This window comes from Ambystoma mexicanum, chromosome 4q (assembly GCF_040938575.1).
Source record: "Ambystoma mexicanum isolate Mex_15411 chromosome 4q, UKY_AmexF1_1, whole genome shotgun sequence".
Lineage (NCBI taxonomy): Eukaryota > Metazoa > Chordata > Amphibia > Caudata > Ambystomatidae > Ambystoma > Ambystoma mexicanum.
Window position 1 is genome coordinate 1,120,699,656 of NC_090928.1, and position 23,275 is coordinate 1,120,722,930.

The following is a 23,275-nucleotide window of genomic DNA, read 5'->3' on the forward strand; positions in this document are numbered from 1 at the left end:
TGGCATGCCCCCAACCTGGAATCTTGTAGTTCTTTTCCCCTTTGTTGCTGTCTCCCGCTCCACCTGGTTGTTTTAGTCCTGTTGCCCCTGCCGGGTTTTGTTCCTTTCTGCTGAGTTTTAAATTGCTTCCCCTCTTTCTCCAAGTGTGGTGTAGGCCTGGGCCTTATAGTTGTTATTTCGCTCCAGCGCCTCCTTTCCCTTTGCCTCCGAGTGCTTGGGCGGCCCTGAGCTTTTTCCCCTTCGCTTCCCCTGTCTTTGTATTGGTGTTCACCTCCTTTTCCTCCCTTCCGGTCCGGGCCGATTACTTTGGTGCTCCCTGACTTGCCAGGAGTGGCCCTCACGTCCCCTTGACTAGGGGGTTTGGGGGGGGAAGCTTATCTTTGCCTCCCCTATGACTGTGTACCCTTCCTGGGTGCAAAGTTGTTTGCCGGGTGATCCGGCCGTGTGTTGGGTTGGAGGGGTTGTTTCCCTCACTTGGAGTGTCCCTCACCTCGTTCCGGGCCAACTAGTGTTTCCGCCTCCCTTCCGGCTGGGCTACTGCCTCCCTCCTGGTAGGCCTCTATTGGCTGCATGGTGCAGCTGTGTGTCGATGTGTGTTGCTTATGAGGCGTTGTTTCTCTTCGCGTGGCTCCGCCGCATATTTTCCTGTCCATCTGTGAGGTGCCTTTATCCTTTTCCTGCTTTAAATGTGGAGGAGTTGAGTTATTTTGTGCCACGTATCTTCTTTGTCCGATTCTCTTGTGGCCCGGTGGGGAGAGCTGCTGATGCACGTTCTCCTCCAGCGGCCGCCATCTTGGAATCCATGCATATGAATTTTATCATGAATATACTATATTTCTTTTAGGATATTTATTGGAAATTCGTGGTATAGATATGCTGAAATGTAAGTGATGACATTGAAGCGAAAAATGGATTTAAAGTGAGTGTACATTGATTTAAAAAAATGTGTTCAAAGAGATGTAATAGTCTTTTATAAAGAGGTTTGTTTTTAAGGGTTTCAGGCGTTTAGTAGGTGCGTTGCTAAATCAATAATTAACTAACAGAAATGTGAAGTGGATGAAATGGTTTAATGATTGATACGTTTTGTTAAAGGTCTTTTAAAACTGAATACAAATAAATAAATAAATTGAGATTTGGTAATGTGGATTCGTTTTTACTGTCTATGCAGTGGGAAGAATTACTGCTAAGCCACCACAGCCCCAGGGCACCGCGTGGCATTAGAACGTGTGGACATAGAGAAGGTCTGAGCATACATGATTAGCACGGACTGTCCCTGTAAAAGGAATGGTTCAGAATGACGTCTATAATGCTCTTTGGACGGCCTTATATTGAGGGTCTTGGTGCGTGCCTCTCAACCTATTGGAAGTCTCCAACGTAGGCAAAGCCAGATCTTTCTACAGATTGATCCCACAGAAGACAAAACACCTATTTACACTGGGAATTTGATGACCCTGGAGTTCTGCAACTTATTTGGCTATCTGGGAAGGTGTCCAAGGAGAATGGCATCTTCCAAAGGGATTAACAGTTACTGGACTGAATCTTAGCTGCCCTGGTTAAAGGAACTTAACGTCTATAATGTAGGGAGATTGGAACGAGGTCAGTTGTGAAGAGTAGTTGCTGCGTGGGAAGTGTTTTACTTGTGTGATCCACCGGCTCAATAATTAACCTACTCACCTTTGGCCCGCTGACTCATACTTTCATTTGGCCACGTGGATGGGATTGAACACTCACTGGGTCCAGGGGTGTCTCTCAAACCTCATCCACTGATGGCCTGACCTTTCAGTGGGAGGAGAGGAAGATGGTGGTGTCACCCACCTGGGGCCCTTCTCAATGGCTCACACAGAGGACCTGACCTGTCACTGGGGGGGTGGCGGGACGACACTGCTGTGAACCTCTGGGGTCAGATAGGGCATACTGAGGTCCTGACTGACCCCCGGGGTCTGTGGTAGTGCAAGGGCCCTTGTGAGGGGTTGGATAGGGGCAGGGGTGTACCTAGACTAACATTTAGTAGGGGGCTGGGGGGTTTAACTTACTTGTGTGGGGGCATACAACTTCTTTACACATTCTAATATATTCTAGTGCGGGTTCAATGTTACGCGCAGTTGATTCTCTCCTTCACATCTGGAAAAACACACACACTTCAGAACTGCTGTGAGAATGAGCGGTCTCCTACCCCCCCCCCCCCCCCCCAATCCACTCCCATGACATGCAAATATCAACCCTAAAATGCATGGATAAGAATACAGGTGCCAACAATGAAACATATGCAAAGGAAGGTCTGGGAGTCCCTCAACTGGCACGGACACAGCCCATTGACCTGACCTGTTCCTGTGTGGATGGCCTCTGGGAGAGTCTCGACCACGCTTTAGCTCACTGCACTTTTCACAGAGAAGATTCCCACATTCATATCAGTCTTTGGCCCACCCAAAAGCAGCCCAGCACCAAAATTCTAGGCAAATCTCCCCTGAACAGAACCCCAGACACATGCGCGTCACCAGTGAGATAGAGCTGTGCCTCTCTGAGCACAGTGATGAAGGGGTCCATGTCTGGATTACCCTGGTAACTAGGGTGAGACCCCAAGTACCTCAAAATATACAAAGGAAGGTCTGGGAGTCCTCAACGGCGCAACCACAGCCCAGCAGTGACCTGTTCTTGGGTGGATGGCTCCCAGGAGAGTCTCAATCACTGTTTAGCTCACTGCACTTTTCAGAGAGGAGACCATTGCCATGTGCAATCAGTCTTTGTCCCACCCAAAGGCAGTCCAGCACCGAAATGTGAAAGAACAGTGAAACATGTTACACTAGTAATTGCCGGGCATGTGTTAAATATGCCCAGTGGTCTGTGCCATGTGTGTGGCACCTTAGGGGGCCTGCTCTGGAGATGCCCCGGGATGGGGAGGGGCCCTACTGGCGAGCTCCCTCGGGCCGGCCGCCCCGTGCCCGCTTCCTGATCCGGGAGCCTCGGGCGGCGGCCCGGCATGAGGTGGGGAAGCCAGGCCAGGCCGTGTCACTGCCGGGCCCCGCCTCTGCGCGCATGAGCGGCGGCGCGGCTGAGTGCTTCCACTCGACTCCCACCCCGGGACTGAGGCTGAGCCCTGCCCGCGCCGGGCACGAGACCGCAAGTGCTCGATCACCCCCCTCAGGCGCCAGGTAAGACTCCCTGCCCTGGACAGTGCTGTGCAGGCGCCCCCATCTGCAGCACCTCTCCCCCAACACCTGCTGCGCGGCTCTGCTGACTCGCAGCCAGATGTTTACCCGAGTTGCAAAACTTTAACGCCACGTCATTGCTGTTGTGCTTTTTAAGGAATATTGGATGCCCGCTTGCGGCCGTCTCCGTAATGTTGTGCCTGATTGTACCCCAAAACATGACCGCCCCCCGATTTCTCTGCACTTTCTTAACGACGCTTTCCCCGAGTGATTGGACTATGCCAGTGGGAGGAGGCTGTAGGGCGCCTCCCCCAAGTGGCCTCCACATCGGTCTAGTTGGCGCTATCGGGTTTGGTGGGAGCGCACCATGTCACGGGGCAGCCCTGTCCCCAGCCCAGAGCTGCCCTTTTATCATGTCATCTATATCACCAGGGGTTTGCTCCAATTTGCTCTACGCAATGGACGTTAGCCAAGACTACAGCTCCCAGAATGCAGTAGTTTATTAAACGAAATCCCAGGACTGGCCAAACGACGAGCATGAGTCAAATGGGCACTGGCACGTAAGCTCACGTGCCCCTGTGCCCAAATCTGAAGGTATTCACGAAAATAAACTATAAAGCTAACATTACCTAATAATCGCGTATCTCGAGTGGTTAAGTGAGCCAGAAACACGTTTCCCAGAATGCACTGCATTGTTCAATGAAGCACCTGGTCTGGGAAAACTGTCCTGTAATGCGGCCATCTGATTAGCTTATCATAGCAGTCGAGTGGCCACCTGTGGCGTGCTGAGTTTTTTACATTTTTTTTATTTTTTTTAGCCAACAGCACTTTTTAGCTAAGGATGCTTTGCGGACTTGGGTGAAGGTTTTACACAGGATGTGGGGCCGCTCTGCCAGACACAACATTTTATTCCGATTCACCTAATTCCTGATTCCAGAACTGTCCTGTCGCCAGTCGTTGGCGTCAGCTGCTCCAATCGAATATAGTCTACCAAGACTACTAGTCCCAGAATGCACATGTACGTTGAATACGAGCCAAGCCCTGGAAAAGTGATGTGACAGCCAGCACAGGTTGCCCTTATTGTGAGATATTCAGGGTGCGAGCTATGCTGGGAAACCCTTCCTTCTCCATAAACCAAACATCGCTCTTAACATAGCTGGGCGGTTGTCGCATAAATTCCCCCTTCGGACCCCACTCGTGACCGCTTCTTCAGCGCCCACCCTCCCACTGACCACGTTAATCTTGACTGGAAAACTTTCTTTCAAACTGACATTTGTTCCATACAAAAATGAAAAATGCATATCGTCTGCCATGTAAATTCTGGTTAATATTACACGAGAGCCCTCGGCCTCCACGTTTCCTGTTTTCTCTTGTATTTCCTATATTGTAACATGTTTGCTGCACGTGTTTAATTATCTTATCATTGCTCAGCCCCAGGACCCCATGACAGGCGCAGAGCTCGCAAGTTCCCGGTGGCCGTGCGCGAGGAGGCGATCCAGTCCCGTTCTTTCCATTTGCTTTCTGGGACTTGCAGATTTTTCCTTTCCATTCAAAATGTAGGAAAACCACAATTCCCAGAACTCCAAGCAAAACGCAGGAGTGAGTGGCCTTCTGGACACTATGCATGCGCTGGAATGCCATTCCGGCCTATGTTCGTTTTGTTTGCATTGTGGTACTTTTAGCCATGCTTCTATACAGGAAAATGCAAAACGACATGTTCCAGAATGCAAACAAAGCCAGGCTTGGGTGACCTACTCGCGTATTCCGTGAGGAAACCTTGGAGCTCTTCAATGTGTCACTTTTCTTATGGTTTCAATGGTGCCGATCTGCTAAATAACTCGTACATTGAGTGTGCTGCTTGAAAGCACATCCTGAACCCTCCTCCCAGCTTCCCCGGCGAGCCGTTCAACTATAAAGAAAGATTGTGTTTAAGTGTAGCCGTGCGGCCTGAGCACAGAGCCGTCTACTGTTTCCCCTGCTGTGTTTTCATAGCGTCGGAAACCCAATATATAAGCGGCATCAAGCGATGCCCCCCAGCACGGGGGCTGCACAAAGTACCCTGTGTGTGCAGCTGAGTTTAGTGAGCTGCTGCTGCACAGCACAGCACAGCTGCACAGGTCAACAACACAGTCCCGTCTCCCTAGGTTGCCTAAAAACAACAGAAGCATTGGCGATGCCAACTGTCTCGTCGTTTCTGCAGGCATGGGAGATGCATTTGCCCGGCACTGCCGCAATGGTGCTAACTGTTGGCTTTGCCTCTACTTGTTTTGAACCTCATTTCAGTGAAGGGCATACATGCTACTTTTTAATCAAGCGGCTGAATGCATGCATGGTTAGGGCATATGTATTACTCCAGAAGTGCGCTTACAGCTCAAATTAAGCTATGAACTCTCAGAAGACTGCTTTCACATAATACTGGCTGGTACTTCGAGCACGCTGTTTGATGTTAATGGTTGATAAAGTTAGCTCAAAGTGTTGCCAGGAGGATGTTTTGGGCGAGGAGGGGCAGGAAGTAGATGGGAATGGCCATAGGGATCAGCATGGCCATGGGCAGTCAATGGATGGGTAAATAGTCAAAGAACATCTATAAGCCTGGTGTCTCTCCTCATATGTCACCCCCCTAGCTCTCGCTAATAGGTGGCGCTTCCCTCTAATAGCCAAAACTAAAATCATAGACACATGTTTGTCTTTGTGTTGATTAATCTTTTACCCTCAATTCAAACTTGTGTTGCTCTGCGTTGTCTTGCTTCCGAGACACATGCATTGCCCCTGAGCTATCTTCCCGGCCCGTTAAAAGCAGATGGCTTGCGCATATTAAATACAAACTTGCGCTGGTATTTTTACACGTGACATAGGGGTGAGATAGTTTAGTAATTTACAAATAACATCATTGCCGAAAGGTGCTTATGTAACACAGAAGGAAAGGGGGCATTTCTCTTGTTGATGGCTCTGATAAGATTCCTAAAATGCCCACCATGATATGAAGACAGTGAAAGCCTGTTTCATATAAGATAGAGGCGGCCTATTATGTCCGCCTCTATCTTACAGTGTTTTATCTAATTTCCCTCCCTGTTGCCCTGTGGGCCCTTTGAAACACAATTTACTTGTTGTATAAGCGCGCTACAAATGACCAATAAATAACTAAATAAATAAGAACAAAGACAGAGCTAGTGAAAGTCTTCTGGGCTGCAACAACTTGGGACTACGGGAGTTTGGTGGGGATCCTTCTAGGCATCAAAGGTGTATTTAAGTGCCTATGTATCGAAAAGCAATTTATAAAGGGGAGTTTTTCAAGTGGAATTTTACTTTCATGGCACAGTCTTTTGTACTCATTCTAGATAGGTACATACTTGCCAACATGACCCATTCCAATCTGTAGGTTCCGGTTTTTTATTTGCATTCTGGGACTTGTAGTCTTGAGTTTTAGAATGGGGAAAAGTGGAACTAGAAATCCAAGAATCCAAAGAAAAAAAAAAGGACTGGATGAGCACCTACAGGTTGGAATGGGTCATGTTGGCAAGTATGCAGGTTTATCTGCCCACCAACAGGTATTGTAGGAGAAGGACACTTTTCTATGCTAGGCCCATCCTAGCATGTAGAGGTACTGCCATCATATGCCAGGGACAGCCTTACATGGCGGGGTACTGCTGTTAAGTTCCAAGTACAGTCTCACATGATCAGATGCGCCCTCAAATTCAGGGTTCGAAATTGAGGGGAGCTGGGAGCTATTTGGCTCCTTCTTGTAGCCTATAAGTGCCTGGTCGGATCAACACTAACAGCTACCTTTGGCTCCCAAGACCCACTGATGCCAAGCAAACATAACTATGTTACGTTACCTCTCTGCATGTTGGACAATCTATAAACAAGCATTAGGACACATCTATATAAAATTTCAAGCATAAGGGGGCATACAGAATGGACAAAATATCTCTATACATAAAACGCTTAGGTATGTTCCTGTACTCGGCTGATGCAATTCATCAGTTTTGGGTGGCCCTCTGTTGTCCAAATGGCAAAGTGTACCTCTGTGTGCCCTTCCACTGCAACAATAGCCATAATTTTAATAAACAGAATGAGCACGGTTCTATGAGGTCACCTTCAACTTCCACTATCACAAACATTCAGAATAATTTCAAGTTACTTCTTTCCACCCCCACTTCTCTTGCATGCAGTTCCAGTGTTAATGAACCAGTTAATTACTGGCTCAATGTTGCAGTCTCTAAAGAGCGAAACACTGTAGGACAAATGCCTCTTCACAAACTAAAACAAGATGCTGTAATTCTGCTACTACGCAATCTTATGCCATCACGGGTACTCTGCAATGGAACAAGGTTGACGATTACGTATCCATAAAGACACATCATAGAGGCCCGTGTAATCGGTGGAAGTTAGATACTGTTCTTATACCGCGCATACCTCCCATTCCATCTTGTACAGATATGCCGTTCAAATTAAAAAGAAGACAGTGATGCTTAGCCTTTTCAATGACCATTAATAAGTCACAGGGAACTACGTCTCCTTCCTTAAAGCGATCAGTGGTAATTCCGATATTTAAGAAGAAGTGGGGCCGAAGTGACCCTATAAATTACCAACCGATATTGACCATTAAGATCTGCTAGAACAGCGTATATTACATGGGGAACGGCTGGTTATGTTATATTTGTAGCACCATATGTACTAGCCTCTCGTTCCCCAGTAGTAGCTCGAACTCGCTGATTAATGCCGGATACCCAAGAGCTGCTTTTAGCCCCTACTTATCCAATCTTAATTTCAATCACTTAAATGCTATATATGTTTGGCTTACGTATATAGGGTTTATCAACACACGGGAGCCATTTCAAAGTGCTACAGCAGCTAGGGAGACCGAGAAGAAGTTAGGCTGTGCAGGCTCATATAGTGGTAGTGGTGGATATGGGTAACTGGTAGAGGAGGGTGGTTGTGTATGACGGCGGTATTGGTGGGTTTGGCTGAAAGTCGATGTGGATGCTGATGGGGGGGGGTTCGGGTGAATCAAGGCGGTGGAGGTTGTTGATTATGGCAATGCAACTTTGAGGAAGTTGGTGGATGCGTGTGTGGATGGAGTGCTTGGCAAAAGGCTCCTGATGGATGTGTTTGTTGTAACAGATAGTTCACACACTTGAAATTTACCGGCAAAGTAGGGGTGAGTTGGTGGGCATCAATCTAAGAAGCAGATCATCAGGAATTGTGATTGCTACGCGCGCCTGGTTGCAACAGACATGGTTGCTAATGGCAGTTTTCAAGATGTGTAGGTGATAAATATGGAGTGTAATGATTTGGCACAGTGCACACCTGGAGTCAGCAAGAATTGAGTTGATGTCAAGATGCAGTGGAAATTGCCCCCAGGGTGGGGCTTTGGAGTTCACTGTCTGGGGTGGCACACCTACTGGAGCTGTGCAGGCACCATTGACACCCCAGCCTTAAGGCAAACAATTTGGGGGGGGGGGGGATAGGTGCGAGTTGGGGCTAATCTGCAAAGTTAGTTGGGGAGCCGCCTTAATGGTTACAGTGGAGCGGAAAAAGAAGCAGCACCCATTTATGTGAATTGATTGTATTATGTCACGTAGGGTTGTATAGCGCATTAGTTGGTTGGGCCTTGTAGAGCTGGAGTGTATACAAGTACGGGGGGAGTGGGGGGCGATTGAGCAGTAAAAGGAGAAGTAAGGTATCAAAGTCCCAGGCAAAGTGAAGAAATACTGTCTTCTCGCCCTGGTGAAAAGGGCAAGTTGCTGACCTATCTGGTGGTCTCGGTCAACTGTGACCAATAGGTCCAATGGTTCTTTAGCATCTTGACATTTCCCAGGCAGGCAGGCAGGCCGGCCACCCAAGCGTGTGTAAGTCATCATTTCTCTTGGAATTCCCTGGCATCAAATTGTTTTGTTAAGTGTGGTAGTGGGGGCTAAGTTTGATGTTGGCTAGCTCAGCATAGCACATTGATTTGGATGGGTGAGCTAGTTCTGGCGTCCAAGGAGACCAGGAACGGGAAGCAAGTAATGGGGCTACCAGAATGCTTCCCATTGTTGTTCTGTGGGTCTTTTTCAAATTAGGGCTTGCCTAAAAGGATCATAATAAAAGGGAAGAGTAAGTCAGCTGTTAGGAGAGTTTTATCTAAAGTCCACTTGAGGTAAGACTTCATAAATCTATCCTAATGGTATACACGTCCTCAACTCTTAGTATCAGTCTGTACTACTGATGGAACCTTGGTAGCGTGGCAGAGCAGTCAGGCTTATCTTAAGAGGAAGATGTGAACTGTTGATAACTACAGAGAACCCAGTTAGTAAAGTAGGTCAAAGAAACACTCACACCAATACATTTATATGATATATCTATTTATTATATTTACACAAGGAATGTTTAAAACTACTCCGATCACTTAACCAGTACATATAAGATTACCTATAAATACTTTGCAAAGGCCACTTCTGAGTTTGTAGTTGCTCGCGGTTACAATTGTTACAGTGTTTGGCACTAATGACAGTTGTACCGTATTATCGGTTATACCGCGCACAGACACAGATGTACAGTAATTGTATTGTGTTAGTAAAACCACATAAGATAAAGTCTTTTGGAAAGGAAAACAGTTGGTTAGTCAAACAGTAGCAGAGCTTAAGGTTATAGAGGCGGGTTCAGAGAAAACTAACGCTTTTAAATCCAATTCCTAACTAGCAGCAAAAGTCAGTTCAGAGAGTGCTTAAAGTCTTATGGAGCAGGGAAACAGCAAAAGTTCCTTAGGATACCTCTAGTGCCCAGAAAGGATACTTGAAGACTTAACACAATGGTGAAGACCCTATTTAAAGACTCACGAAAGGGACTCAAGCTGGCAGCTGGGGTCAGATGTAGACTCCAATGCTCTGAAGCGACTTCCAGGTTTAAGGTAAGCAATACCTTTTCACCCGACTGTACCTTACGTTAGAAGAAATAATTGTGACTGGATTCTCCCATATGCGGCAGCGATCAACCCGAGATCCCGATTACTTGGTCTGGTGATGAATGGCAGAACAATGAATGGGATGTCTCCGCAGCAGTCTCAAGACATGACCCCTCGCACAGATTTCTTCAACTTCTTAGGTCACTGTGGTGTTTTGGCGCCTTTTCTGTAGCACCAACAAAGGGCACGATTCACCCAGTTATCCTTCTTCGATTTCTGGAGTCCTGCACTCTGGTGAGGGGACTTGGATGAGTCGGATGTGTCTCTGTAGGTTCACCTGGAGCTCAGCAAAGACATGGACGTATTCAGCCTTGGCAAGACGTTGCACTACAAATGGGTTGGAGGTCTCCTGATATTCACGGTCATTGCTCTGGAAATGCAAAGCACCTCGGCAGATGGCTCAGATTGTAGTTCGTCTCAGGGCTAGTTGGTGCCACCAGCCAAAGGGAAGGAGTCATCATCTTCTCTGTCGCGTCACAAAATAGGGTCAGGACGCTTCAGTGTTGCAAAATCTCTGCAGGTATCTCTGGTCATCTTGTTGTTCTTCGATTACTTAATTTTCCAGTGGTCGACTTGCCTTTCACCTCAGGAACCTCGCCTTTTATTAAGTTTCAGCACACATTTCTCTGTAATCTCTCTCAGCAGTTTCCCGAAAGGGGCAGGTGGCAGGACAGCAAGAAGCCCACTGGGAACTGGTTCCATTCAGGCACTCGGGTAGATAGAGCAGGGAACGGAAACACTCCTTCCCCGCTTCCTGCCTGCCCAGACACACTGAAGCCTAGGCGGAGACACGCAAGGGTTCACGCCAACGGCAAAACACACACACAGACCTCCCCTCCCAGAATGGTAGAAGAAGGGCTACCTAAGACCAACCATGCTAGAAATGGCAAAAAAAGAAGCAAGCCACCAAGTTAGTACTTCGGTGACCCTATTGCGCACAACCAGGACTGTGAATACAGCCTGCGGTAAAAAAATAGCACAATAGTAGGTAGAACACACCCACTGCCACCAGACATAACTAGAAGGTTGTCTGGGTGACTAAAAAGTCACAGGAGCAGAGAGACGGTAGATACCAAGTACCCCCTTAGCACTCCACATAAGGTGGTGCGTGCTAATCTCTCATAGTATAACGTTTTAAGAGGGATACACAGTATCCCTCTATCCTTAAGAACTGTAGTTACTTAAGGATAAAGAAAGCATTTCAAAGGAGAACCCAAAGGGTTCCCAGCAACATTGCCCATAAGGAGCTGTGTGCTGCAAAAGGTAAACGCAGATGCCTTAAAAGCAATATGGAGGAAAGTCAACTCCATAGTAAAGGTAAAACGCAGAGAACAGAGTTCCAAAAAGCAGAGCAAATGAAAATGAATGAGTGGAAAAAGACTCCACTTGTTCAGGATAGAAAGAAAAAGGTCCAGAAATCCAGCAAAACGTGCTAGGGGTGAAGCATAAACATGATAAATCTCCCTAACACTCGTCTCTCCTCCCCCCCAGACAAAGGCACAGGAGGATCTAATCCACTCCTGGATGAATCTCTTGGTCCAGTTGATCATAGTTTCTGGAGAGATCTGCATTCTTGTGTTGGGTACCTGACCTGTGCTCAATTGTAAAATCAAAGCTTTGGAGGGTTATGGACCACCTGAGCAATTATGGGGTTTCTCCTTTATCTGCATCAGTCATTTTAAGGGTTGGTGGTCACTTTGAATACTGAAAGGAGTTTCATAGAGGTATGGCCTGAACTTTTTCAAGGCCCATACAATAGAATAACATTCACATTCAATCTTGGCCCACCTGGTTTTTCTATCTTTTAGTTTTCTACTAATAAAGCAGGTGATGACTCAAGATTACTCCTCCAGAACTGTCAAGGACCACGTTGACACCGTCGCTCCAGCCTTGGCTGATTTCTGCATCACTCTTTCGCCACTGGCTCTTCCCTCAAGCACTCCTTTGTGCACCTGCTCCTTAAAAAGCCATTGGCCAATACTACCTGTTATCAGCACTCTCACGTGGTACGCCTGCATGTCTCCTTGCAGTGGTCTGTCAATTGGCGGCTCTGTGATCACCCCCTGCAGGTGTACGCGGTCCAGGTCTCTTCCTCCCATGGGGGCCGCCCTGTTGAGGGCAATACGCATGCTCATGGGACCAGCTGCCTCCATCCGCGCATGCCTGGTGGAGATGGCTTGGACCGTGGTCATGGCAACGGCACAGTAATTAAACAAGGTGAACGCTGCAGCCAGCATATCGCAACCGTTCTTTTTGGTCAGGAGGTGCATTTCCACATCACACTAGTAACAGGACCGGACGGACACATCTTCCAGCCCTATCCTGGACTGCCAGCAACATCGACGCACAGGTATTTGGGAATCACAGGGGGTTCACCTTGTCATCTGTTCGGCAAACTATTGCCCGATCTCTATCATGCCTTTTCTGGGCAAACTCCTGGAAAAGCTGTCCATCTCCAGCTGACTCTCCACACTGAATCTGTTGGTCGTCTGCAAGACCATCAGTCTGGCTTCAGAGCAGCCAGAGTCATGGAATCTGCTCTCCTGAACAGCCATGAAGATCTGCTCTCTAATCTTGACTCCAGCCTTCCTTCTGTCCTCATTCTCTGTGACCTTTCCTCTGCTTTTCACATGGTCAATCACGCCATCCTGATCAATCGACTCTGTGAGAACCGGTGCATCACGGCTCAGGCCCTGTAGTGATTGACCTTCCTCCTGGACCGACCTTCCCAGGTCCAACTTGGGTCCTTTCTCTCTACCACCTCTCTCCACATGTGGTGTTCACCAGGGCTCGATCCTCTCACTCTGGTTATTCAATGTTTACTTGGCCCCTTTGGCCCACCCGAGCTCTACCTTCTCCTCTAACTTTCAGTGTTATGTGGTTGACACTCAGCTCCTTTTTTCTGGCTCCCCTCAGCCTCCTCTCTCGCTCATTCCTGACTGTCGATTTGCAATTCAGGATTGGTGCGTCTCCAACGATCACTGCCTTAATGCCAGTAAGATGGGAGACGCTTCTCATTGGGACCCCTGCTCCCGCCACCCCTCTCTTCCTCTGACCACCCTCCTTGGGCCCTCTTCCTTTGTCTTCCTGTGAGGCAAAAAACCTTGGTGTAATCTTTGACCCCACTCTCTCCTCTACTCCTCCCATCACTGACCTTGCCAAGAAGGCCCACTACCGCTTCACCTCCTCAGAGTTTTTCTTACTTTTCTCACTTTTCCCCAGAAGCTCAATGTCTCCAGAGCCCTGGTCCTCTCTAGGCTGGACTACTGTGACAGCCTCTTTCTCAATCTGCCTTCCTCTACTCTCTGCAACTAATCCAGAACAGGACTGCAAGACTTATCCTTGGCCTCAAATTCAGGGATCACATCTCTTTAGCCCTGAAATCTCTCCTCACTGGCTCCCGGAGGCTGCAAGGATCAAGTTGAAGACCCGCTGCATCGTCCACAAGGTCTTCTGGAGTCAGGGGCCACACTACATTAAACTCTCTCTTCCAAAATGCCTGGCTGCCTTTACTCAGAGCAATGCTGCCTGATTGCACTCCCCCCTCCCTCTCCTTGGCACTTCCCCCTGCACTTTGTGTTGTCGCACTTGCATGATCCGAATGACACAAGGCCTAGTAAGATCGTTTGTCTTGTCCTCCCTCTGTCTTCCCTCCATTATCTTGTCGCGACTAGAAACACTTGTGTACAGGCGCATTATAAATGACATATCATATCCCTGTGTTGGAAGCACCAGTCTGGACCAAGAAGGCCTGAGTATAATCTGGAGCTCTCAGCACTCAGAGTGTGTCTTTTAGCCCCTGGAAGGCTTTGTCACAGTCCTCATTCCACGTGACCTTTTTATGGTACTTGGGAGAAGGTATGGTATTCAGAGGAGAAGCTATAGTTCTCAATAAAGTTCCTGTAATAACCCGTAAGTGCTAAGGCGGCTCTTATTTGAGTTTGAGAAGTTGGAGGGGCCCAGACTTGTAGAGCCTGTCATTTGCTGGGTAAGGGCTTGATCTCCCCTCCTCCTACCTCATGACCTAGGTAGACCACTTAACTCTGACCAACTTGGCACTTACTTGCTTTGATGGTCAGATTGGCCTGCTGAGGGGCGTGCAACACATTTCCCAGGTGGAGAATATGTTCTTCCCAAGTATGGCTGAACACTGCAATGTCATCCAAGTATGCCATGCATAAGTTCTCTAACCCATTCAGAACATGAATCATTCTCTGGAAAGTGACAGTTGCATTCTTTAATCCAAAGGCATGACCTTAAACTGGTACAAGCCTTCTGGGTTTGAGAATGCTGTTTTCTCCTTGGCAATAACTGCTTATCGGGTCAAATATACTGAGGAATTTTGCTGAGCGCAGCTTACCCACATGTTCATCGGGCCTTGGCAAGGGATGGACATCCCATCTTTGTCACTGAATTCAAGGCCCTATAGTCCACACAGAATCTAAGTTCTTTAGTTCCTGCCTTTGGCACTAACACAACTAGGCTAGTCCATGGACTCGTGGAATGTTCAACCATTCCAAGGTCAAGCATTTTGTTGACCTCCTCTTTAATGTGGTTTCTCATATCTTTAATCACAACTAAAGTCGACAGGTGTACGATCCTGTCTCAACCCATTTATGGTTATAACACATAAGAGACAGAATATATTTATTCAGTTTATTTCTCAATCTCAATTCCTTACAACCTGCTTACTGTCCCTACAGAGAAAACTCATTATCCCTCAGTTTGGTATTGCTCGCCCTGGTGGTGCGCTGGTGTATCGCCTATCAAGGTTAAGGGATAGAAGAGAGTGCTCACCCTGTCCTCACTCACTACTTTTCTAATCTTAAAAAATGGGTGCACAGTACTCCTGGAAGTCGATCAGTTCTATTTTAATACTATCGCTTCCGTTTCGTGTGACTTATCAAAACCATGCTAAAAAAAGCAATCCCATATGAATAGCAATTTTATTTGATATGCATCTCAATATTCATTTATATTGCTTCACTGATAACAAAATGACATTGTAGTTTTTTCTATAGGCCCAATTCTGTTTTCTATGGGTACAAGGGATTAGGTTGTCAGTCCAATCCACTCTTTGTCTACCGGTTTCAGTGGAATCAGACACGCTCTCCCCTTTCTTCAGGACTTTCACTGTGGCAACTCTTATCACAGGGAAAATATAGTTAAAACAGACAATCTTCTCAATCGTTGTCTTATGTTCAGTCTGGCAGGGCGTCTCAAATTCAAGTGTGGCCAATTTCTTCAATTCATCCCTAGAAGGGAATGTATACAGAAGGGGACTATTAGTCCTGTACATGTCTTAGGAGTACTTGTATTAAGGTTGACGCAGTGGGGAGGGCTTACCTCTCACGGTGTCTAATCAATGGCAATGTGTCATCCCCTTCGTGTTGTCTCGTCTGAATCAAGGGTTTTTCTCACTGCAGGGTTCTCATCTGTAGATGAATAATACCTTCTTACTATGGTCATGATAATCTAAGTACAGCATCAGTTATTACTTAGGTATGCTATTTATACGAGATATTCATTTTAATCACCCTATGGGTGATGTACTTGTCTCAAGCTGCCTTTGTTCCAGGATGTGTGGCCAAACGTACAGCCCACTCTGATGTCACAATGATCGGTGTTGTTTCACAGACATATAATGCCTAGTTTCCAATTTACAACACCTGGTCAGTTCTGGGAACAGGGGGAATTGTGTGCCAGTCCATATTGTTAATCCCTTGGTGTCTACTGCATGCATTCTATCATTTAACAAGTAGACATACTGTGCACTTGGATACAATAGAATAGAGGAGCACTGCAAGTATCCATGTTTTTAATAGCGTTGTGCGTAATCTGGTTGTTAAGTGAGCCTGAGATTTAATGCCCTTGACCTTATTGTCATAGTCATTGGTTCATTTTATTAAAAGTGACTTATGCATTGCGACAGTCTAACACATTTCAAAATGTAGTTTCTTACTTGCGTTTGCGCGTGTAGTAGCACGCGCAGGTAAGTTAGGGTAAATGTTGCTTCCTGATATGTTACGCGCTCCTGAGATGAAGCTCCCTGTCTAGAGTTAATTTACTGCTGAGCGCTGCACTGCACGTTTAGTCACTTGTTTTTCCCAGTTGTGCACTCAAGTACGAGTTCTAAACGTGAGGCTAATCTTCTTGTTACAGGAAATGCCACTACGCTTAAGGCAAACATTTGTGTTCTTACCTTTGTTGTATTCGTACTCGACGCACGTCTTGTTGTCAGTGGCTGCTTCAAGCAGTATAGCTGCCGCCATCTTGGGGGTATTGGCTTTTTGTTTATTTTAGGAACGTAACGTGTGACGTTCCAGGATGTCTAGTCCTCTCTTTGTTTTCATTGCTATTTTCAGTATCACATTTAATATATAATATAATGATGTTCCGCTGTTTTTACGGGCATCGTTCAATTGCAGTATATCCTCTGTTGTTAATGCTTCAATGATTTTTGAAATAAAAAAATCTTATATCAGGTCCACTGGTCATATACTTAAGATTTTATTTCGTGTTAGCCACCAGTTCGGTCCTGTAAAGTTCTTGGATGGTATTGGTGGACTGCACAGGTCAGTACTTTTACTGGACTCACTCATCCTGCGCCTTGTGGGCTGCCACAGCACAGTAGTTAGATGTTGCACAATATCGGGATATTTGTGGATTTCTAGGGGTGCTTTTTGTTCCCTTGTTCTTATTTGATGGTTGATTGATGGGTCCTGTACCCTTGTTTCTTATAGGGTCATCACGGGCATGTGGAACTTAACCCCACACTGGTTTTGCAGGGATTGCTATCTCCCGTCCTGTAATTATTGCTCACAGACTTGGTGGACTCTTGACATTGGTATTCATAGGACCGCTAGTGTTTGCCAGCAGATTTCTTCATTCAGTCCATTTCAGTGGCTGTTAAGTCTAAAAATCCACTGTTGTTCTCTTCTAAGTAGGATGGCTCTGAAATTGCCTCCACGTTTTGGTACTGCCACTTTATCTAGTATTGTCCAGCTGATGTCGTTCACTGAGTGCCTATTATGCATAAAGTGTTCTACCAAGGGGGCTGTTAGTCTTTTACGTCTAATATTGGATCTGTGTTCATGGATTCTCACTCTTACAGCTCTTGTTGTCATTCCAACATACTTTTTACCACATGGGCATTGAATTAGGTACACCCACATTTGTGGTGTTACAGTTAGTAAAACTTCTTTGTTCCCATGGCGTGATCCATCTTATATCTAGGGTAGTGGAGCGTTTTGTGACCGGGCATACCGAACCGGTGCCACATGGTGTATGTCCTGTGGCTTCAGCATATTGCCAAAGGCATGATTGTTTTATCGCTTGTTCGTTCTTCTTTATAGGTATGCACTAAGGCATCTCTGATGTTTCTTCTTCTTTTTATTGCGAATAAGGGAGTGCTCAATTTATTTCCCCCTATGTTAAGAAGGTACCAGTGTCTCCTGATTTCTTTTTTGATGCGGTTTACTATGGGAGAATGGCTAAAGATGGCTGTTATTTGATTCTCATCTCTAGCTTTTTTGGGGTGTTGGGTAAGTGTGACAGCTCTCGGTATGTTCGAGTATAAGCTATTTTGCCAATGCATTTCGGTGCAGGGCACCATCTTCAGGGCTTAGCTTAGATTGGAAAATGGGCTTGCCTTATGGGCTCGTCTCTCGAGCGACGGGTAGCTAAATTTAGCTACCCGTCGCTCGAGAGACACAGACCATAGCAGCGCAGAGGAAACTTTCCCGCATGCTCACGATTGAAGACACATAAGGCGAGCCCATTTTCCAATCTAAGCTAAGCCCAGAAGATGGTGCCCTACACCGAAACGCATTGGCAAAATAGCTTATACTCTAAGTTTGGGATTTGCTTATTCGCCTGAAAAGACTGTGATTAAAACACAAATTACTTACAGTACACTTTGAAAAATCGATTATTGCAAACTCAAACTCATGAGCTTGTAACCGTACAGCTTTGAGTAGAACGCCGAATTGAAGTATGAACAAAAGCTATACATATTTGCAACTATAAAAGAAACAGACTTAGCTCCAATTGAGGAGCAACGAGGAGCACTTGGATCTACAGGGTGGACTCCACTCTTTCTTTGTTGTCAGTATTTTGATATAGCCCGGGTGTCATTGGGCTATTCTCAACCTGGTGGCTCCACATACAAGCAGTAAGACACAAAGTAAGACTTAGTACATCAACTGATTAAGAGATTGAACACAATATAGTAGTAGTGCCCGCCTCTCTGCCATTTCTTCCAGAGGCACTAAAGGTGCCACCATCCTGCCTCCACTTTTACCACAAACTGGCAAGTGTGGCAACTTCTACGTTTCTAAACCTCTGCACCATCTTGGGCCAGTAGAAGTACAATGATATCCTCTCCTTGGTCCTTTTTGAACTTAGTGACCAACCGGGGGGACTTCATGGGCTAATTGTAGGAATTTGGATCTCAATTCCTGGGGTACCACCAGTCTCCTGAGGTCCCCTGGAATGGATTGCATAGGCTCACTGTAGAGGAGGCCATCCTCCCAGTAACGCCTATGCTTCCCAGGTTCTTGCCCTTCACTCTGGGAAGCTGCCTGCTGATGCAGACCTACTAAAGAGGGATCCCCTCTCTGTCCCCTACTGAAGTCTGCCCTTGAGGGTCCACCTTTTGCAAGCAATGTCAGCAGCTCTGGATGGTCTCTAGGATTCAGATCGTCCAGACAGGGTTGACTTTCCTCCACCTCTGACTCATCAGAAAAGGGTTCTTCTGGGGATTCTTCTGGCAACAACTCAGCCTCCCCTGGTGGTGGGGTCACAGGTGTGACCTCGAGGTTCTCTTCTACAGGAACTCTCTTCTTTGATGAAGTGTTGGGCTTGTGGCCCTTCTTTCCTTTGGAGACTCTGGGTTTCCCCTTTGTCTCTGTTTGAAGGTCTCTTAAGGTTGCCTGGCTGGCTTTCCTTGTCGGCTCCCTTCTCTTCTTAGAAGGAGGCTATGGGGTGCTGGAAACTACACCCAGGGCCTCCAAGTCGTTGCCTAAAAGTTCCCTACCAGGCACCTCAGACTGAACACTCAGTGATTTTAACAGTCATGTCATTACATTTAATGATAGCTGGCAGTATTGGACACATTTGGGCTGGACCTCCTGCTTACTTGGTAAGCCTTTTGGGAGCCGTAGCAACTTCCTTAGGTTGAAAGAAACTTTCATCTACCACAGTTATACTGGCCCGGTGTCTCTAATGGCAGGGGTGTCCTGACCATTAACAAGTACACTGTCTCTCTCACCTACCCATTCTCTTACTGTGGTTACCAACTAACGGCCTCTTGGTCAAATCACCTTGTTTCTCTCTGAGTGGGCAGACCTCCCCTCCTCCCTCCTGGCCTCTACCACTCAACTCATCCTCCTCGGTGACCTAAATATACATTTAGACTCTCCTTGCTCCTCCTCTGTACTCTTCCGTGACCTCTGCGACTCCCTCTCCCTGTCCATCCTCCCCTCTGGACCGACTCACTCTGCAGGGCACACACTCGATGTCTTGATCTCCTCTGACCTCTCCATCCCTCTGACCACTCCTCTCTCCTGGAGCGATCACTCCCTCCTCTCATCTCATCTCTCCCTCTCTTTTCCCCAAGCCAAGCCTACCCCAACACTGCCACCTACCTTCTTGGACATCCAGCCCATGAAGCGTGTGTCAGTTGAGGCTTTTGACGCCACTTTCTCTCCCCCCTCCACCTTTGGCTGTCTCTCATCCTGATATAGCCTTGTCTCTGCTCTACTCTTCAATTTCGGATACGCTTGATGTACTTGCCCCTGTCATGAGAATCCGTTTGAAGTCCAAAGCCAAGTGCAATTCCTGACTCTGACCTAGCTACACTTAAACGTAAGTGTAGGGCAGCTGAGAGGAAATGGAGGACTTCCTGTTCATCCTCTGACAAACTGGCCTGTCGCCTGCTACAAAGGCAATACCGACTCTCTGTCCTCACCAAGAAGAGAGTCCACATTCAAGCTCGTGACTCTGCGGCATCTAACAACTCGGCCGAACTCTTTAAAATCTGCAAGGAGCTGGCCAACCCTGCTGCAGTCTCTACCCCTCCTGTTGCCTCCCAGGCTCTTTGCAATGCCCTTGCCTCTCACTTCATTTAAAAAACCCAGGACATCCTGTCCACCCTCTCCACCCACACTCCTCCTCTTCCCTCTCCATCTGTGCTTGCTGACCCTCCTTTAGCCTCCCTCCCACCATCCTTCTCGTCCTTTCCTCTTTTCACCCCATGACGAGGTTGCTAGACAAGTCCGATCTATGAAAGCCTCTTCAAAACAGGTTCATCCCTGTTCCTCTAAAACCATCAAGGACCACATTGACACCCTCGCTCCGACCCTTGCTGATTTGTGCAACCACTCCTTTGCCTCTGGATCCTTCCCCTCCCCTTTGAAGCACTCCTTTGTGCATCCTCTTCTCAAGAAACCCACAGCTGATCCTTCTTGTCCAGCTAACTATCGCCCAATTTCCATTACTCCCTTTCTTGGCAAACTCCTGGAAAAGTTGGCCATCTCTCAGCTTAACCTTCATTCCAATTCTGTTGGCTGTCTCCATGACCACCAGTCTGGCTTCAGAGCTGCCAGAAGCATGGAAACTGCTCTCCTAAACATCCGTGAAGATTTGCTCACCAACCTTGACTCTAGCATTCCCTCTGTCCTCATCCTCCTCGATCTCTCTTCTGCCTTCGACACAGTCAACCATAGCATCCCGCTCAACCGTCTTCGTGAAAACCTGGGTATCACTGATCAGGCTCTGGCCTGGCTGACCTCTTTCCTCTCAGATCGACCCTCCCAGGTCCAACTTGGGTCCTTCCTTTCATCTATCTTCCTCTCTACCTGTGGTGATCCCCAGGGGTCTAACCTCTCGCCCTGGCTTTTCAACCAATACCTGGCAACTCTCGGCCACTGTATTGCCATTTTCTGCTCAAATTTCCAGTGCTACGCTGACGACACTCAACTCATTTTCAGGCTGCCCTCTGCCACCTCCTCTCCCTATCTCATCTCTGATTGCCTAAGTGCGATTCAAGATTGGTGTGCCGCCAATGATCTTTGTCTGAATGCCAGCAAGACGGAGATCCTCCTCATCGGCACACCTTCACCATCCTTTCCCCTCACTCTCTGGCTGGCCTCCCTTGGCCCTCCTCCTACCCCCACCTGTGAGGCTAAGAACCTCGGGGTCATCTTTGACTCCACCCTTTCCTTCTACGCCCACATCTCTGAGGTCTCTAAAAAGTAAAATTTCCGACTGCACCTCCTCAGAGGTACTCTGCCTTTCCTCTCCTTCCCCCAGAAGCTCATGGTATCTCAAGCTCTGGTTCTCTCTAGCTTGGACTATTGTAACAGCCTCTTTCTAAATCTGCCTGCCTCTACTCTCCGCCCTCTGCAACTAATCTAGAACAGGACTGCAAGACTTGTCCTTGGCCTCAAGCCCTTGGATCGTATCTGTCCAGCTCTTAAATTTCTTCACTGGCTCCCAGTGGATGCAAGGATTAAATTCAAAACCCTCTGCATTGTCCACAAGGCTTTCTGGGGCCTGGGTCCAAAATACCTTCAGCTATCCCTCCGCAAATACCTCCCCTCTCGAGCTCTTCGCTCCTCTACCTCCAACTCACTCAGGGTCAGTCGTTTTTCTAAGAAACAAGCTGGGGTGGATCTCTGTCTTCGGCTGGGGCCTCCCTCTGGAACAGCCTCCCTGCCACTCTAAAACTTGAGGAGAACCATCTCTGGTTCCGGAGAACCTCAAGGCCTTCCTCTTTTCTTCTGCCTTCGCTCCCCCTCTCCCCTGCTGAACTGTTCTCTCTTGGCACCGTGCACCTGGCCACCCTCTGTCTTTTGGGCCCAGGTACCTGCTCATCCCGTCACCCTCCCGCACTGCCTCCGGGCCACCCCTTGCACTGGGGTCTGTATCTGTACCCATACAGCCCCCCCTTTTTCTTCCTGCACTTATCAGACCTACCCTGTCTGCTGCCTTAAACCTAGCACTTGCAAATTGCTGGTTGCATTACCACTGTTTGTTGCCTTTATTATTTATTTATAGTTATTTATCTGTTTCTCCTCTGCTTCGCACTTTCCACCTCTCCCCCCCTTCCATGCACTTTTCCCCTCCCCCCTCTCCCATGCACTTGCGAGTTCTCAATGTCACTGGGCCTAGTAAGATCGCTGTTTTTTTCTTCCTTGTTCCCCTCCCTTGCCTTGTCGCGCTCTGAAACACTTGTGTACGAGCGCGATAGAAATAAAATATAAATCAATCAATCAATACACTGTCTTTATAATACTCTATAGTATTATCAGGAATGGAATTATAGACTTCAATGTTCTGTTGTTCCCACAGTACCAGAGATACTGAAGAAACTCTAGCTTGAACACCAATGGGTTCTTCAGCTGGAGTGTGAAGGCTAGTTCCTGTCATTGTTATATCCACATCATGTGTGAATGCTAAGATGACATCTGGGATCCCCACGGGTTTACCCTTACACAGGCCTCCAAATAAGCTTCATACCAGGCCTTTTTATACATGAAAATCCTGTGAACACAACAGCTATATATTTTCCTTTGTACATTTACACACAAGTTTAGAGCAGAGGGTAGTGTAAAGGTCGGTTTACTTGACAGAAACCAGTACGCTTCTTTTGATTTTTATCTACAATGGATGTAATTTCAAGCCACGGGGAAAAGCATCTGAAACAGAATGTATTTCTCTGAAGCCTTTTAAAAAAGGAAACTGCACACTGTGATAAAAGGAATGGTTTCTTCAGCTTCTGCTGTGTTGTATGTAGATGCTCATGGAGCAAACAGAAGCACTCTGCATATTTATTTTGCTAGCATTTTAGGATTGTAGAAGTAATAAGATGGAAAACTAAGTTGCAATTGAGAATGTATCTTTTGTAACAAATGTGAAAGCAAACCAGTATTGCACAATTGTATTTTTCAGAGCCTCTGCTGTGTGCGTAATCATGCGGAGGCAGATCAATGTTACACTCATTATTTAATTTACACTCTAATTATAAACACAGTGTAGAATGATGAGTATGAATGGTCTAGTTGACATCCATTCAACCTTGCAGTCAATGGGGTACCTTACTATAAATGGTCAGTGCCAGCGGAGTCTTTGCTCAAGGGTGAGTGATTGTCATTACACCAATCACAGGTGTTATAGCCTC

The 23,275-nt window shown here is 47.0% G+C and overlaps 1 protein-coding gene across 2 annotated transcripts in view; it reads left to right on the forward strand.

Annotated features, from left to right (window-relative positions):
- The first annotated feature begins 3,013 nt into the window (after window positions 1–3,013).
- Window positions 3,014–23,275, forward strand: part of TMEM63A (transmembrane protein 63A) — a 778,572-nt gene continuing 758,310 nt past the window's right edge. For both annotated transcript variants that reach the window (XM_069608694.1, XM_069608696.1), the window contains exon 1: window positions 3,014–3,149. The gene's annotated coding sequence lies outside the window, so the exon portion shown is untranslated. The remainder of the gene's footprint in view (window positions 3,150–23,275) is intronic.